This window comes from Battus philenor, unplaced genomic scaffold, assembly GCF_028537555.1.
Source record: "Battus philenor isolate CCGP_79_NKW_IND1 unplaced genomic scaffold, ilBatPhil1.0.hap1 SCAF_9, whole genome shotgun sequence".
NCBI lineage: Eukaryota > Metazoa > Arthropoda > Insecta > Lepidoptera > Papilionidae > Battus > Battus philenor.
Genome location: NW_027181759.1, coordinates 3,008,786 through 3,026,366, shown reverse-complemented (window position 1 = coordinate 3,026,366; position 17,581 = coordinate 3,008,786). Strand labels below are relative to the sequence as shown.

The 17,581-nt window shown below is 33.6% G+C and overlaps 1 protein-coding gene across 1 annotated transcript in view; it reads left to right on the top strand.

Moving 5' to 3' along the window:
- tty (tweety) overlaps positions 1–1,613 on the top strand; it is a 107,277-nt gene extending 105,664 nt beyond the window's left edge. Inside the window, exon 15 of the mRNA XM_068775997.1 lies at positions 1,144–1,613. The gene's annotated coding sequence lies outside the window, so the exon portion shown is untranslated. The remainder of the gene's footprint in view (positions 1–1,143) is intronic.
- Positions 1,614–17,581: the final 15,968 nt, after the last annotated feature.

The following is a 17,581-nucleotide window of genomic DNA, read 5'->3' as shown; positions in this document are numbered from 1 at the left end:
TAGGTAGTCGTGTATATAAAAAAAATAATGTTACATATTTCTAAGTAATAACTATATACAGTGTGATTAGAATAGTTGTAAAAGCTTTGAAGTTATTTGCTGACAAATGAGCTGTACATTCGCTTTTTACACATAATAACATCATATGCCCAGTTCATGAAATTTGATGTATAATTTCGCTGGAAATATAACATATTGTATGAGTTACATTTTTATTTATTTATTTATCTATTAATTAAAAGAACTATTCTTAAAATAGAAGTTAACTCTTAATAGCCTGATTTACGAAAGTGATTTTTTTAATATTACTGTGTTTGGTTGAGGGTCTACATGAAGGGAAAAATAGATCTTTTTTAATTTCGTTAGAAAGAATATTATACAACAGTAAAATTCGTACAGCCAACCTATAAAAAAACTAATAGTAATGTGAACATTCGGTTTAAAAGATTGGTATCAAAATTGAAACTCTAGGCTATTGAGGGTTAAGATTCATTCCGAAGTTCTATTCCTTCACTTAATTCACTTAAAATTCTTCGCACTATATTTTTTCCGTTTTTTTGTTATACAAACTTCTTGAATTTATTATAGCATAATTTAGAGACATATAGAAGTGTATTATAAAACCGTCCATAGTGTCACAAAAAAAAGTTACAAATTTTAAGAAATCTAGAAAAATGTGTAATAAATTTTTCTTTATATCTGGTGCTATAGGTCTTAAATTTATCAATATTGACTATGTAAAGCGCTATGCGACCATATGGCGATTAGGACTGAGACTTGCGATTCGCGAGTTCGATTGCCAGGATACAATCTTACAAATTCATACTTTTTGCATTAATAATATAGGATTATCAATAATGCTCAGAAACAACTTTTCAAAGGATCGACAGCAGCGTCCTCTGCGTACCAAATACCAAATCGCGATTGCCAACTCGTCTACTAAGCGTAGCGATTATGGTATATCCCCTATTGATATCTTTAAGAGAGGCCTTAAGAGAAGCCTTGCTGTGAGCGCCTACAGGCTGGAATGAGTATGGCGACGAATATCTACCGTCCTTATGTATTTTTTATGAAACTTTCCTCTAAGAGTCTCTATTTTGCACGAATTTTTTTTTTTAATTTTTGTATTAACTATTCACGCAGGTCAATCCGGGCGCGCAGTGAGCTTGAACCGCTTCGACCCGAAGTACGCGTCGTTCGGACCGCGCGCGCCGCGTCCGCGCCCCGCCGCCCCAGCGCCGCCCCTCGCCACCTTCTCCTCCCCGCAGCCGGCACCCGCCCCCCATAGCTCTGCTACCCACAGCTCCGCTACCCACGGTCCCGACAAGTACGCAACAGTCCGACCTGCGCGTCGCACCGAACCGCAGCCGCTGTCAGCTGCCGCTCTCGAGTACAGGAGTCTACAGCGCCCACGCCGCCAGCAACAGAACACCAACACCCAGCACCGAAGGCGTCCGGATCGACAACACCACGACCAGCGCGACCTCTACGCCGTCACTGAATTGTAAACCTTAATGACAACATTTCAAAAGTTAATTTTGATCGAATCCGACAACGACACGTAAACCTTTCTGTATTCTTTATCACAGCTAAATTAAACAAAAATAATTTGAACCAAATATTGACAATTCGTGTCAATGTGCATTTTTATGCTGTCGCCGAATTATAAACTTTTAAACTTACATCTTAAAAGTTACTTTTAATTGTACGTATTGTCGCCCATATGGTTTTCAAATTTAATTTTCTTCAATATGTATTATCAGTAAAAGTATTGAAATGTAAACTTTGAGACTAACGGTTTCAAAGTGATATTTGATTGACCACGATAATATAAAAACTTTAATCACGATATTCAAACATCCTTTGAATTAAATAAATCGGAATCAATTATTGACAATTTGCAGTAAAAATGAAGCTATAGGAGCTACATTTTGACTATTACCTATTAGCAGGCATTTTTAACAAAAACCGTTGCTGTGTTTTAAAATTTAGTCAGACCTATTGACGTAACGAACTTTGCGTATTTTTTTTATAAATTGTTCTTTGTCAACAATTTCTATACCGGGAACACTTCCTGACGTGTCACTTAATATAGAAAGTACATTCAGTTATTTCGAATTTCGAATAGATTTTATGGTAATCACTCGCCTTTATAATATTCAATGCGAAGTGGTATTTAATGAACGACGCCTAATATTATGAACTTACTCGAAACTTCGATAGAAAAATATACTCCTAGTAAAAATCACTTTGAACACATTACTTGAAATGTGAACTCTATTACTTAGACAATACGACATGTAATGCAATGATAGCGAAAAAATATAGTCGATGCGCTTGTAAATGTGACTGAAATTATTATTACTGATAACACTAAAGTACGTTAACATACGAAGTACAAATGATATTTGCGATAAATTTGCCGATTTTCTTTATATTATTCAGATGAATCTGACATTCGTTGTCTTTAAAATTATAGCTGATTGAACTCAGAGTTATTCAAAAACAGTTAAGAACACACAAGTTAAATAAAATATTAACTTTTTTCAGTGTGTGATAACTTATAAAAAAGGTATTTTAAAATTGATACAGAGAATCACAGTTATATGTCGCTAATCACAGTTTAACTCATTAATCAAAACTATACGATTTGTATTTTCGAATTCAATAAACTTTTGATTAAAAAAATTATCATTAGTTAAAGGATTTATAATAATAATTACCTGGATAAAGACATTCTCTAATAAGTTATTGTTTTAAATATTAAATTTTTAGAACGGAATCCGAAAAAAAATGAACCACTTTTTATTCTTCTGGATCTATCAATGTTGCCATAATTATAAAAGTACTTGTCCTAACATCAAATTTAGATCTTTTTACGTTTTAATACGAAAATAAGGTAATTCAAAAAATGGATATTATTTTAAAATTTTGTACGAATTGTATAAATAATTGCTCAAGTGTTTTAAGGTGGTCTAATTTATTACTATACTCATTTCATTTATAAAAATATTTTTTACTTTGAAATTGAAGGCCTATTAATGTTTTTGGACGTGTTTTTATGAAATTCGGCATTTTTAAAATAGTGGAAGCGGATCGATATCGATTATTTGAAAAATCGATATCTCGATTAAAATACAATCGGAAGTCTAGATGGAGTTGTATTTTAATTATATTAGTAAAATCGATTAACATCCTTCCTTGCAATGGTATCGTATATAGAAAATAAGCGATTTTTTATTCCAATTTTTTCTATAATGTCCATACTAATGGCTGTGTAAGCATCATATATGACCAATAACGTGACGCAATTATTTGTATTGTTAAAACTTTGAACGTGTCGACACGGGTGTCTGCGATTTCTCTTTATATATTTTAGCTCAATGTAGGATTAAGAAAGCGTATGAAATGGCAGTTAATGGTGGAATGTAAGGTTATAAATAGCGCTTTCTTAAGCGAACTGAGAATGCCAAAGTAGGAAGTTGGTTCATTAGCGATGCGATGCGTACTTTAGCGTAGGGTAGTTGAGATATCGCTGCAGTTGACACTCTCGTGTAGGATCGACTACATTTATCTGGTATATACATCATGTATATAGACTTAACATCGTTATCAATATATTTATTTAAACCGATTTCGGTTTTGATGTATAATTAAGTGTATTTAAAATTGTATAGATAATAAATACGGACGTAGACGTCCCAATGATTGAACAGGAATGTTTCTTTTAATCGGAATCTCCTATCGAATTAGTGCTTTGGGAAAAATTACCTTATTGTATCATATATTTACTGCTCAAAACGACTTGAATTAGAGCGTACTTTATTGTATATAATAAATTTAGTCTCCTTTCGATTGCAGATTTTTTTTTTAGTAGGTATATATTTAATATTGATTTGTATGGTAAATGTAAAGGTTAATATAAGATTAAGCATTCCATGGGGTGTAAAGTGGAATTGGTGTTAAGGTGAACTTTTTAAAAAACGATTTTATCACTTTGTAATAAGGTGTAAATTGATACTGCCATTCTACGTGAAAAACATTTAAACGATCTTAGTGCTGTAATAATTAAAAGACAATGTACCGCTCGCGCTGTAACACCACAAATGTATTTGATAATAATATAAAGTGGAATAATCGTGAAGGTTATATTTTGCTAGAGAAAAAACTACTTAATTGTAAAGACTTTAAGTCTACTTTTGTCTGACGATATGATACAACATTAATATGATCTATGAAAACACTGTATGGAATAATAAAAACTGTATTGTGGTCTTCACGATTATTTCTCCAGTGAATGAATCTTTTTAATATTAAAATAGTCGTAGATTTAAGCGGAATGGTACCAGTTTATATTCAGTATTAAAAATAGTGAATTTTGTGAGACTTTACAACGACTTGATACGTTTTTTATGATGTACTGTTTAGTTATCTCGAAAAAAATCTGTCGGTACCGTGAGCAGTTTATTCGCCAAAGATAATGCATAATTTAACTTAAGTAATGCATAGTTAGGTTTAGGGTTTATCTTAGGCTCGCGTCGTCTCATTGACTGACGGATTTCGTCTCTGAAAACTGTTGCAGACTTTGTGCAATGGAGCTAAACGAAACTGTACCTTAAACGCTGACGATAAGGTATAAAATTAAATAACAGTGCAGTATATGAGAGATTAATCTTGTAAATATTTAACAATCACTTCATTGCACTCTGTCTGTATGACGATAGTCAATAGATTTAATTGGATTGGTTTTTTTGTTGGCTTTTCTGTTTGTAAAGGCATGCATGCGATTAACAGACAGATAAACATTTGTAAGTGGATGGACTGACTTTACTCGAAGCCCTTATGAATAGTACGGCTAACGAAATAAAATTATTTCTTCTCAAATAACATATATAATCAATTTTGATTTATTATTACAGTAAATCGATTTAAAAAAAGTACATTACTTTCAAATTGATTTTTATTTTGATATGATTTTTATGCCTATAATTCGACTGTCATAGCTTTATTAATTTTTAAAAAAGTTGATTACATTTTTTTTATTTATTTTTGTAAACGAGTATATATGGCCTGTGACAATAGTTCCTGATTTGTTTTTTATTTGTACGTTTCATATTTAAGGATGTTGTTTTTGACTGATTGCTTTAAATAAGTAAAAAAAAAAAAAGAATTTGTGAATGTCAATAATAACAAATTTATGTACCGATTTATACATATATAGTGATTTACACGGAATTTTCATGTAATTATTGCACAATATTTATAATCGTATTATAAATTAATTAGGCAGATGTTATATTATAGGAGTTGAAAGATTTGTAACTTTATTTGCGCCGGCATTAGGTTCCAAGTGAAATTAGCTATTCGCATATGTTTATGTAAATCATACGTATGTTTAATTTTATTGTACTCTTAAATATAGTTACCACATTAAATAACAGGATGATAGCCGATAATTTAGCAGGTTTTTCATGTGTAAAGAAGATAAGTAATCCTCGTGAACATACGCTATCTTTTTCTTTCAAACAGTGTGGGCTCATGTTAGAGAGAGAAGGAGATTAGTTGAAACAAGCAACACGGTTTTAAAAAGCATTTATTTATAATAAATGATGTTGAAATGTTTGGAAAAAGTGCCATATTTTATTTTGAAAATTTTCCGGAATTAAATTTATTTTTTTGTCGCATTGATTAGTTTATTATTTGTTATTTAATTTGCTTACTTTCTTTCGCTTCTTCAAGTCAATTATGGTGCGGTCGAGTATGTTATCCTAAAACGTGGCTTGTTTCTCGTCGTCGTGTGGTGTTTGCATCGAATTGTTTGAATCATTTGGATTGTTCTATTTATATCACGTGACGGCCTCGTGTCGTTCGTTGTGAACACCTCACGACGTGCGAAGGGGGATTAGTGTAAGCGTCTTTCGTGATTTAAGATCGTGCATAAATTATAAACGGTTGATGAATAGATCAAGTATGAGTTTACGGTGAAAATATTAAATGGATTAAAATAAACGAAACTGTTTTATTTTCTGACCCTGACCATTCCCTAGATTGGTTTAAACGTTTCTCACGTGACTCATATGTAAGTTTCATTCTATCAAACATTCTACTATTTTTATGGAAAAATCTTTCACTGTTGTCGCTGTCAGGTTATGGAATGAGCTACCAGAACCAATTAAATGCGCTAAGTCGCTGTCAGGAATAAAAAAGGGTAAAAGAGCACTTCCTTTGCTTCTAAAATAGGATATTGTGTAGCATTATATAATTATTCGTATTTATATCATAACTTTACTACGTAAATATTTATATGTATATATATATATATATATATATATATATATATATATATATATATATATTATTGTATGTACGTACACTATAAACTGCATCTCCTTCATGTCTCTCATCTCCATCCAAAGGTTGTTAGGTAGAGATCGCCTTCAGTGATAAGACTGCCTCTTGTGCCATGTGAATTGTTTTCTTTTTTTCTCTATTTATTGTCTATGCTGTATAAAAGGGTGTTTAAAAAGTAAATAAATAAACTCAGCATGTCCACTTAAGATAATTTACAAGAAAGACTTGTGTACAATGCAAGAACAGTCCAATTTGATTGTAACTAGAATCACATTGAGCTTCCCAGTGATGGCATCATTAAAGCTAAAACCGTTCCAAATGCATCGATTTGAGAGAAGCTCGCGATAGACTCGGACAGGCTCATCGAGACTACTCTATATCTTTAAGACAATAATATATCAGTTAATAATCAAGCTTCAGTATCACCTGAAAAATCCTTTAACGAAAATTCCTCTTAAATCTTTCACGGGTAACTACTTGGGTTTACGACGGCGTGAGAACAAAATGGTGGTTTACAATTCGCAAGCAATCTACGAAAATCGATCTACTTGCAATACTGAAGAAATAAAAAGTTTGACTGATTTCACATATCAATGTAGGTAATTAAGTCATAGGCTTCGCAATGGATGGTCCAAAGATCGTTACGGTAACAGGTCTAGCGCTACCCGTATCCAGGGACTCCCCGCGATCTTCACTGTGTTTTATGTCCTGCTAAGGGGGATTACACAAGCCACGTGTACCAGATAGCCATAGCCATTCGAGAATTTTCAAGCTCCGAATTAAGCTACGTGGATGACCATGGTTCTTCCGAGAATCTTTTCTGATTTGATCTCGCAATAAAGCTTCAAACATAGCCCTTTTCATACTTACAGCCTTCTTATAAGAGACATCGTACACTCCTATACCTAAATCGAAATGTTAGATGACAATTTATTGATCCTAATAGTTTATTTAATATATGTAATTTTACAAATAATTCCTATTACTCTGTCCATCCAAGATCGTTACTTGTACCGCCGCCTCTTACAAAACAATATCTCCTTGGATATTCAAACGTCGTATTCAGGGCGGGGCGAATTCGACAATCACACACACCAGTCGATTACAAGACAGTTTATAAATCAATTACAATTCTGAGCCAATCAAAGCCAAGCTGTCTTGTCGGCGGAGTGGGTTGAGGACACAGACAAAAGCAACCCCCAATAATCGACCTTCGACCTCACAAGCCAACGTAAACGTGCAAAGAATAATAATATAATTCGAGATCTTTACGAGGAACTAAACATATAACTAAAGGAAAACGAGTCAACGGATTCCTCCTCCATCACGACAATGACCCGTACCATATATCGCTACTGATTAGCGAGTTCTTGATAATAAATCTAATCACACCCACTTTACTCTCTGGATTTAGCAGCATACGACTTCTGGCTCTTCCCAAAAATAAAACTCGTGCTGAAACGAAACCTTTTTGACGCAATTCCCGACATTAATATAGCTACGACAGAGCTGATGATGGACAGCGAAAGAAAGATTTCAAAAGTGCTTCCGATTGTGGAAACATTCTTGGGATAAATGCGTCGCTAGCCAAAGAAAATAACTTTGAAGGACATTAATTTAAATTTACTTAAACTTTGCTCGAAATAAAATTATTCATCGTAGTTTTGATCACACCTTGTAGGAACCTAAAAAATATATCATACAAAAATCTTATCGCATTTAAATGTTTAAAACATTACAATTATGAATAAAAATAATGTGAAAATTAAAACAAATTATTAAATTTTTATCACTATAAAATATGAAAATGACATATGAAATGTCAGAGGCAAAGATATCGAGAGATATCAATAAATGTATAAAAATACGGCGTATAAACATTCATATTATTATTCCACTAGTAAACGTCACGAGAAGAAATACAGAACCCAATTTACTGTAAATATGATTCAGATTTAGTTCTCCTATTTTTATCTTATCATCATTTCAGCGAACATAGGCCTCCCTCAGAGATTTCCAAGCGTCTTCCGATCTCAACAAGGTCGTCTTTTTACCTTATGGGCAGAATAGGAAGTCTATGCTTTTCTCCTACCATACCTGCATTCTTTAATTTAAAGTCATCAAAATTAAATGCTTATAAAGTCCCTATCCCACCACAAATAGGGGTACGAGAGGCCCCCAATAGCGGGAGTCTTTAATAAAAAAAAATTAAAGTTATCACGTTTAAAATGAGTGCTGATAAGAAGAGAGCATAACAAACTAAGGACGGTTATTTATTTTATACATATCACACTGTTTGTCGCAACAATGTAATGTAAACAGGTTTTAAATCAAGTTATCGCAAGTTCGAAACCGGTATAGGCATAGTGTACTAAGTTAAGCATTCAGAGCCGCCCGCCACAATGTTATGAGATTGCTCGTGACGTTAATTCATGCCTGAAAACCGGCTGAGTGTGAACCGGGTGAGCAGGTCCGCTTCATTGGTTCGTGAGCAATCGATTAGGTCAGGCGACGGCGGGTACAGCGGCGGCCATGTTGCCTAAGCCGCAGATCAAATGGATGTCACACTTGGACATGTTTGTAGCCGAATGGCCTGTTTAACATAGATAAGAATAAAAATATTTTCTACTAAACTTATATCCTATACGTGAAGTAGATTTATTACTGTGATTTACGATAACATAGGGGATTTAATTTCATGTGAAGCCGAAAACAAGTTACCGCAAGAACCACTTTACCTCAAAAACAGCAAAAAACAAAACTAGTTTCGGTACTTTTAAGCACTTTTCTCCCTACACTAAAGCTTTCCGAAGGGCTTTCCAAGTCGAGGTTCGGTAACTTCGGACACTCTTGTATATATGCCAAGCGTGAAAACCGAAGCCGGGATCCTTTATCATGGGTCCTTGCGCCTTGACGCGGATCATTCACCCAAGCGAGATAATAACTCTTACCGGATCTCTATCCGAAATTTACCCAAAGGAACGAGATAGTTCAGCGAATAGGCTAGTTTAAGAAGCATTGGGAAATATTACATGAATTTCCGCTGGAAACTTAAGGATCTAAAAACGAACCTCGGACTGGTGTAAAAGGTCTGAAGCAGGTGGACTTATTTTAACGACATTAGGAAATATCAAAAAGGACTTACGCCGGGATGTTAACTCCAAGCCTTCTGCGCTCTCTCACTTCATCTCCACATCGGCTATAATTTGTTTTTGGCAAATGCTATTTGACTGTTAAAATTACATAAAATTACTGAAGATTCGTATGATTTCTTTCATGGTAAACTATAAATATATTTAAGATAAGTCTATAACTATTATTTGATCTTAATATCCAGATCTGCGGATACCGGCGGCGATTAAATACGTTCCAATTCTCTTCCATCTCGATGCAATATTCCAATTTTAAGAGGCAATATCCGTTCCGTTTTTTAATTTAACTTCGTTTCGGCCGTGTTGCAGCGGGGCCGCGGCGATCTGTTAGTTCGATATGTAATCGATGATTGCTGTGTCAAAAATAATCCTTTGTATGCGGTTTTGGTAAACGGTTAGTTTTACACTTTTTTAAACATAAATCACATGTTAAAAAATATGCCACATGATGTTTGAATCCATATTTTAAGAGCAATTTCGTCGTTTTAATATCAGTCTATAGAAGCCAACTACAAAGCATATCTGAAAGTGGATTTAGCATAATCGCCATGCTTAGCAGGCCAGTTGGCAATCGTAAAGTTTTAACTTTGGTACCGTTGACAAAGATGTACTACCTCCGACGACTCTTCTGTTATGGCAACTAAGACGTACAACTTCTAACAACTCTTCTACTATGTCAGCTAAGATGCACTACTGGCGACCCTTCTGTTATGACGACTAAGACGTGCGACTTCTAGCATGATAATTAAGATATGTTACGTCTGGCGACTCTTCTACTATAACGACTAAGACGTACTACGTTAGCGACTCTCCTACTATGTCAGCTAAGATGCACTACCTCTGGCGACCCTTCTGTCATGACGACTAAGACGTGTAACTTCTGGCATGATGGCTAAGATATGTTACGTCTGGCGACTCTTCTACTATAACGACTAAGACGTATTACTTCTGACGACTCTTCTACTGCGTCGTCTAAACATACTTTCGCTAATTTCATATCTAGGTCTACAAGTACCAATAAATATTTGCAAATTTCCTTTTTCAAGTCCAACAAACTTTCAGTATTAAGCGTATTTCGGTATTGACAGTTAAGTACAATTTAATTTTTCAACTTATTACAGACTCGGTGTGCGAATTACGTAGTTATTGGCGTTAACAATATTAATATAAAATAGTGCTGCTGAAAAACAGTATTTAATAGGAGAGGGAGGCGGCGTGACGGACGATTAATGATCTCGTCTCCCGCGCGCTAATGAAGGCCCGTTGTTGCACCATCTATCATTTAGCACGTGGGGGCTGACGGCGGATTGAACGCGGCGACGAGACACGAAATTGTCCAAGGAAATAACTTCGAAATTACGCAAATTATTTCATATAATTCTTTGATCACAGTATTCAATGTCAATGTACAAACTATAAAAAACAACTTGGCATCATTACTTATTAGATCAAACTCAAAAATATACATAAGTCACTTTGTTTTTAAGTCGAGATATTTAAGTGTTTGTATTTTAACACGTTTAAAAATATGGATGCTAACTTTCGAGATGTACTTGTATTTGTTATCTCATGATAATGATATTTTGCTCGGTATAAATAGTTTCGTATAAACATTAAAAAATCACCACTTTTCATTACGGTAAAGTGACTTTAGCCACTTTCAAAATAAATAGTTTAGAAAAATGACTGTATAATATTATTTTCTCTGACGTATTTTACTTAAGTGATGTTTTGAAAGGGCAGTGATTTACTAAAATTGTTGAATAAATTACATATATAATAATTATTACTACCATCAACATATTTAATATAAAGGTTTGATTTAAGTATTGTTTATTTTAATATTCATAAAACACAAATATAATTAGTTCATTTAGAAACATATTACGTAAGTATAAGTTATTTATATGAAAATATATCAGCTCAATTTAGTTTTCGGCATCAATAGGAGTGATTAAGTTCTCGGAAATCATGTTTTGTTTCAAATTTTTAAAATAACAGACGTATATTGGCGGTATAAATATTATTAAACAAGTCCATCATGTCTTTGTATTTTGCAGAAGAAAAAGGACGTGATAAAGCGTATAACGGATCCATCTTTGTTTCTGAATAACGCCTAGGTTTTCCTCTTTTTGGTAACAAATCCAAACATAGAAATTCATCTTTTTAACATATTATGTTACATACGTCAAACCTTTTACATATCACTCAGCTCGACGATTAATACTAAAACTAGGTCTTACCGACACTAACGCCTTTTTTATCTGCGAAGTACCTATTACTACTTTTTCCTATTCTAGATTTCTAATGTTGGGACTCTTGGGACATACATTTTATGGAGCCAGCATACTTAGCGACGGACGCAATGTGTCGCCCGTGGCGTGTACTTGTGTAATATATTCGCCTATTAATTAAATATAATTTAAATTGTTTCCAAAAACTTTCATTCCATCCCCCATACCCGTATAGACTCGGTGAACACACTGAAATCTTTTACCTCATACGAGAGTTCAACGAGAACGTTCCTCAACGAGAATTCTGTGTGCTTCTGCTGCAGATTTTTTCTGAATAAAGCAGTGCAATAATATTTCCCGCAAAAACACTTTATTTGGCACAAAGGTACACATTTTCAAAAAAGGCAAATAAATATGTAGTTGACACTGTGGTAAACTCTATTCTACTATAATTTGAGGTTACATATAGCACTACTTTGGTGATTTGTTACCGTACGAAATTCCAGGCACAGAGTGCCGCAACGCCATCTTTCAAAAAACAGCGAGAACTTATTCAAGGTCCTAATACAATTACTTATAGGAATTCCATCACTTAATTATATAGTTTTAATAATTGCTATCAAATGTAATTGACTTTCTTTTAAGCTATGACGTCATGTATTTGACAACTGTCCAGTCTCACCATTTTCAATTTTATTAAGAGTTTAGAGTTTGCTTTTAGCAAAACATTTAGATATTATTATTTATACATAACAGATAGTCAAGTTTAATTAGCGGAGACTAATTTAAAAAAAAAAACTGTTTTAAACACTGTTTTTATTTTATAATATATGTGTTTAACTTATTAAAAGTCCATTTTGGGACTCTATTTTTAACGGAGAGAGATTTCCTGCGAGTCGTTTTTTGGACTCTATGAGTCTAAGCTAGAAATCTGGTGAGTAGCGGTGACCCGGGAGCCTATATAAAAATTAAATCTTGGACCATCTGTTGTTCGTCGCGTTCAGTTGTTTCTCTTGGGAAGAACGTCGGATGTTTACTTAATTTTCAAGACAGTTTACTCGTCAAAGAAAAGTCTAAAAAGGACATGTCTTCCCTTGCTTAACTCGAGCATTAATCTATAAAAGTTGTGTGCTGTGTTTATAGTACACAGTAAATTACAAGGCGCAAGAAAGACATACCAGTGATGCACACAACACTCATTTTAGTATTGAAAAGGAAATTAAACAATGAAAATGTCCATAATTGAAACCTCTGAAAATTAATATTTTAATTAACTCTGTGGTAAGTAATGGTGGTAAAAAATTTATTGGAAATTAGTAAATTTGCTTCACATTTTCCTCTCATAAGAACTTTCCGCGTAATGGAAGCTATAATTATGATTCTAACAAGAATATGATTGACTATGATTGATTCGGTCATATTAATGAAAATGTATTCTCTTGTTTATTTAATAAAAAACAGAAAATTGTTACAGAATATTTTAGACGTCTAAAATCTTCTACAATCTATTTAGGCAAAGAAACTTTACAGACAAAATGCCCACTGAAGTGGAGTCGTGCTTTTGGCAGCCTTAAAAATACCGGAGCCAAAGCATTGACCAAGTTCGCCGATCGGTCGGTGGCAGCTGTTCAAAGTTTAAGTTATTTTTAAGTGAAAACGAGCGCTAATCACTAAAGCTTCTATTCGTAAATACTTCGTCTTCAATTCACGTCATAGTTTTAAGTGGCTGTCGTAAGTTGGCGCTAACTCAGTATATAACAATAATTGGTCCCAGCTATACCAACTTCGGTGAAACTTCCATAGCTGGTTACTTTGGCTTTGCGAATGTTGGGAAATTATAATCTTTCTTCGACGTGTACTAGTTTACTTTGAGTTTGCTTAAGAAAATATCAGTTTTAAGTTTCTAATGTATTTAGTTGGTAATACGTTAATATTTTAAATTGTTAATAGTTTAGTGAAGCTAATTAACGGCATTAAGTAATTAAGATTTAAAATCGAACTCGATGACGATTTCCTGAAATTATAGAATTCTATAGTTTATGCAGAGACAGAATGCGTCTCTTCACGAATAATGTCGTGAAACACATTATCACGCGTATCAATGTCCAATAAAGTTAGTCACAATTCAATAGAAAATCTGTAATTTCTGCAAAATTACCGACTATAGCAACAAAGAGAGTAATTGTTTAACCAATCCATCTCTGTTATAAATTCTCTTTCAAAACGGCAAGGGTATTTTAAGATACGTTTTAGAATTAGTTTACTGCAGCTACGTATATTGCGACAAGAGAAAGTTAATCTTATTTTTTGAGACAGTGAAAAATATATTTCGATTGTTATTTACTAAATGCTAAGAGCATATAGAAAGATCCGTAGATGAAATAAATACATTTAAAAAACTTTTAAGTTAAACGGTTTTTTGATACCCATATTGTGGTGGTTGTGGAAAAATATGTACCTAGTCCGCCATATTGGAACGGCGTCCATCTTGAATTTTAAATTTTGACATAATCATCGTGTTTTACTAGTGTAGCCCTTTCATTTGATACCCATATTGAGGGGGTTAAGGAAAAATACGTAATCCGCCATTTTATATCGGCGGCCATCTTAGATTTATAATGTTATTGATTTTATTATATTGTATTGTCTTCTAAATTAAATATGTGTACCAAATTTCAGATCAATCTGACAACGGGAAGGTGCTTAAACTTCAATTTCTAATTTTGATCCAAATAAATTCCGTACGGGTCGAACTGAATAAAACCATTTAAAAACCACGACGCCGCAGTATGGTTTGTCCACCGCTCGATTCTGTATCCTGTTCTGTGTCTACATTCTTGTTGTTCTAGATATGTCTTAAACATTGGTAAGAAAAGCATTTGCAGTCAGTTGACAATTTGGATAATGAAAGTCAAGATCTTATTAAAACATTTTGTAGTTTTTATCTGCACATTATTATTAAGCGAAGATACGATCGACTGGTTGAGTGATTTTTTGGTTCATTTTTAATTAAGAAATTATTAATAAATAATTTTTTTTAAAGAATGATTAATAGATAAAAATATATGTGTAGGTTATTGATTTTGTATTATATATTAATATAGTATTGAAAATCGTTAGTTCAAGGTATCCGTCACGCTTTTTCTTTGTATAAAGTAACATCAATACTTTTTCAAAACGGTGAAAATGGTTTAAGTTTTGAAAACCATGACTCGTGGCACGATTGCTTTGTAACATGCAAAATTATTACAATGTATTATGAATATATCAAGAATTTGAAAACATTACAAAACTATTGAACGCACGATCCATATGAAAACAATTTCCGAACAGAATATTCGGGCGTGCCTACATTAATATCTGTTCGAGCGAATTCAAAATTAATTTTCCGTCCCTCTTTGATGGGGTTTCAATAACACGCACGATATGGACACAAACTATTATAACAATGGCTCTGGAATAAAATTTATCCTAAAATGTTTAATGTTCCTTAAAATTATCTAACACTCACTTCATTAATTATACAATATTTTATTATCACATATACACAGGTTGTTCGAATATAGATAAAACATTTCAAGAAGTAAACGTGAAGCTCATTTAGAAATAAAAATGCAAAAGAATTCCAATTGTACCTTGACAAATAGCACCGCGCGCCAAGATGAGTTGAACTATCAATAATTGTTCCTAATTCAATATTATATATAAAAATTTCCGGATAAATGTATTGAAGGTAACACGCAATTTATATTTTATTCCGGACAGTCCCAGTATCGTTCTGGATGATTTAACCCAATCAAATTTATATGCAAATTTAAAGGCACGGAGCCCGTTTTATTAAAGAAAGGTCTAACATTTAGCATCGACCTCTCTGAACTTTACGGCTAGTAATCTAAGAGTGAATTATCGGAGATAGAATTGGAATTGATCATTGAAATGTTAATAAAGTGTATTCGCTGCAAAATGAATGAATTGTAACTTATACTTTTTATTCCTAGGTAGAATAGATGGCCAATGGGGCTAGATTTTGAACACCACGTGCATTTGTCCACCTAAAAGGTTAACAGATGACTTTGTTAAAGGCATTGGAAGATGCTAGATGCAAGCCACGTCTAGTCCAATCCTAGTGTAAATATATAGTGGAGGCCTATGTTCAGTACTGAACATTAAAAAGGCGTCCATCTGATAATAAGTGATTGTTTCGCTTGCAACACTACTTGAGAAGCACCGAAAGTTTTAAGAATATAAATATGTTCTATAGGTATTTAATCTATTCAAAGTATAGTCCTATTAGTAAGTGTACATGTGTGGTAGCACAATTCGGATTTTAAATTTAACTCAAGTTTTTTTTTATTAACGATTTTATTTTCAAAAATTATGTCGTCTAAATGCTGAATATCACATTAATCACACTCTTGAACTCTGGCCTCGGTATTTCATGTTTCCGGGATAGAACTACCCTCTCGTTTTTCAGATTTTTACCCCACAGATATGTCATCATGTACATCTGTACTAATTTTAAAAAAACATTTTCTATTCTGCAACAAATACGCCCTCTTCGGACTATAACGCAGCGTGTGAATCTTTTACTGATAAACCTGTCTGCCCTAAAGCTTGCTTTTGATATAAAGCGAAAAGAATTGTGTTAAATGTAATAATTTGTATTTAAAATATATATTCATGTTGTTTATCTGCACTTTTAAATTTAATTTAAATATAAGTGCACGTGTAACGTTCGGAAAATTACGAAACCTCTTCTCCAAAATACCTCGTTTGGAGACGATCGTCTTTTACCAATATGACAGCCGGTGATGACATACAGTTCCGATATGTGGTCACTTACGGCGCTCCTCTTAAGATTCAAGGTCACCCGGTGGGGAATGGCGAAGGCTATGTTCGGAGTTTTGCTTCGAGATCGAATCAAAAATGAGGAGAACCGCAGAAGAACCAAGATCACCGACGTAGTTCAAAGAATTACTTGTCTGAAGTGGCAGCGAGCGGGGTACATGGCTCGTGCGTTAGTGGCGACCACGACCAGGTAGACGCGGCTCTGGTAAGCCCCCCACTAGGTAGACTGACCACATAGTTAAGGTGGCGGAATGTCCTTGGATGCGGTCAGCGGAGAATCGGTCATCGTGACGATCTTTGCTGGAAGCCTATCCCTTGCAGTGGGCGTCCATCAGTTGAATAGAAGAAGAATTTGTTACATATTTTTTTAGCCTGGTAATAGAAACATTTTTTTTTTCATAAAAATGGATTTTAATGCATATAATGCTTTATGGTACATTTGCACCTTTATTACTTTAAAAAAATGTTTAATTTTGTTTTCGAAAATATTTTTGTTTAAGTTTTATTTTTTATCAGACTTTACTTCAGGATTTTACTTCATTGTTTGAATTCTCTGTATATCTATAAAATTGCACTTTATCTTGTATCATTTTAAGCGTTATTTGCAATGATAATAAATTATTAAATAAGTAATAATGGAAATGATGCAATCGCACTGTAAGCTTCACTAAGATACGTAATAACCATTTGAAAATTCTAAAACTTTCTGAAAATAAAGCTATCTCGAAACTCAACGTTTGTGATTTATTATTCAGTTACAAAAATGAACGAACGTTTCAGTAAAAAAGAACTAAACGGCACAGACCGGACCCCTCATTGTCCTCTCGACTTTCCGTCTATCAAAATTTCAATATGGAACACGTTTTGTGCTTTTCATTTTAACAGTTTGTGCAGTGCTAGTGTTGTGGTTAAGGAATGTGACTTACGTTTGTTGATTGTGGGTTTGATTCCAGAAGGCGCTTACTGTATGTATTATACATTGTTGTATCTCGCAGC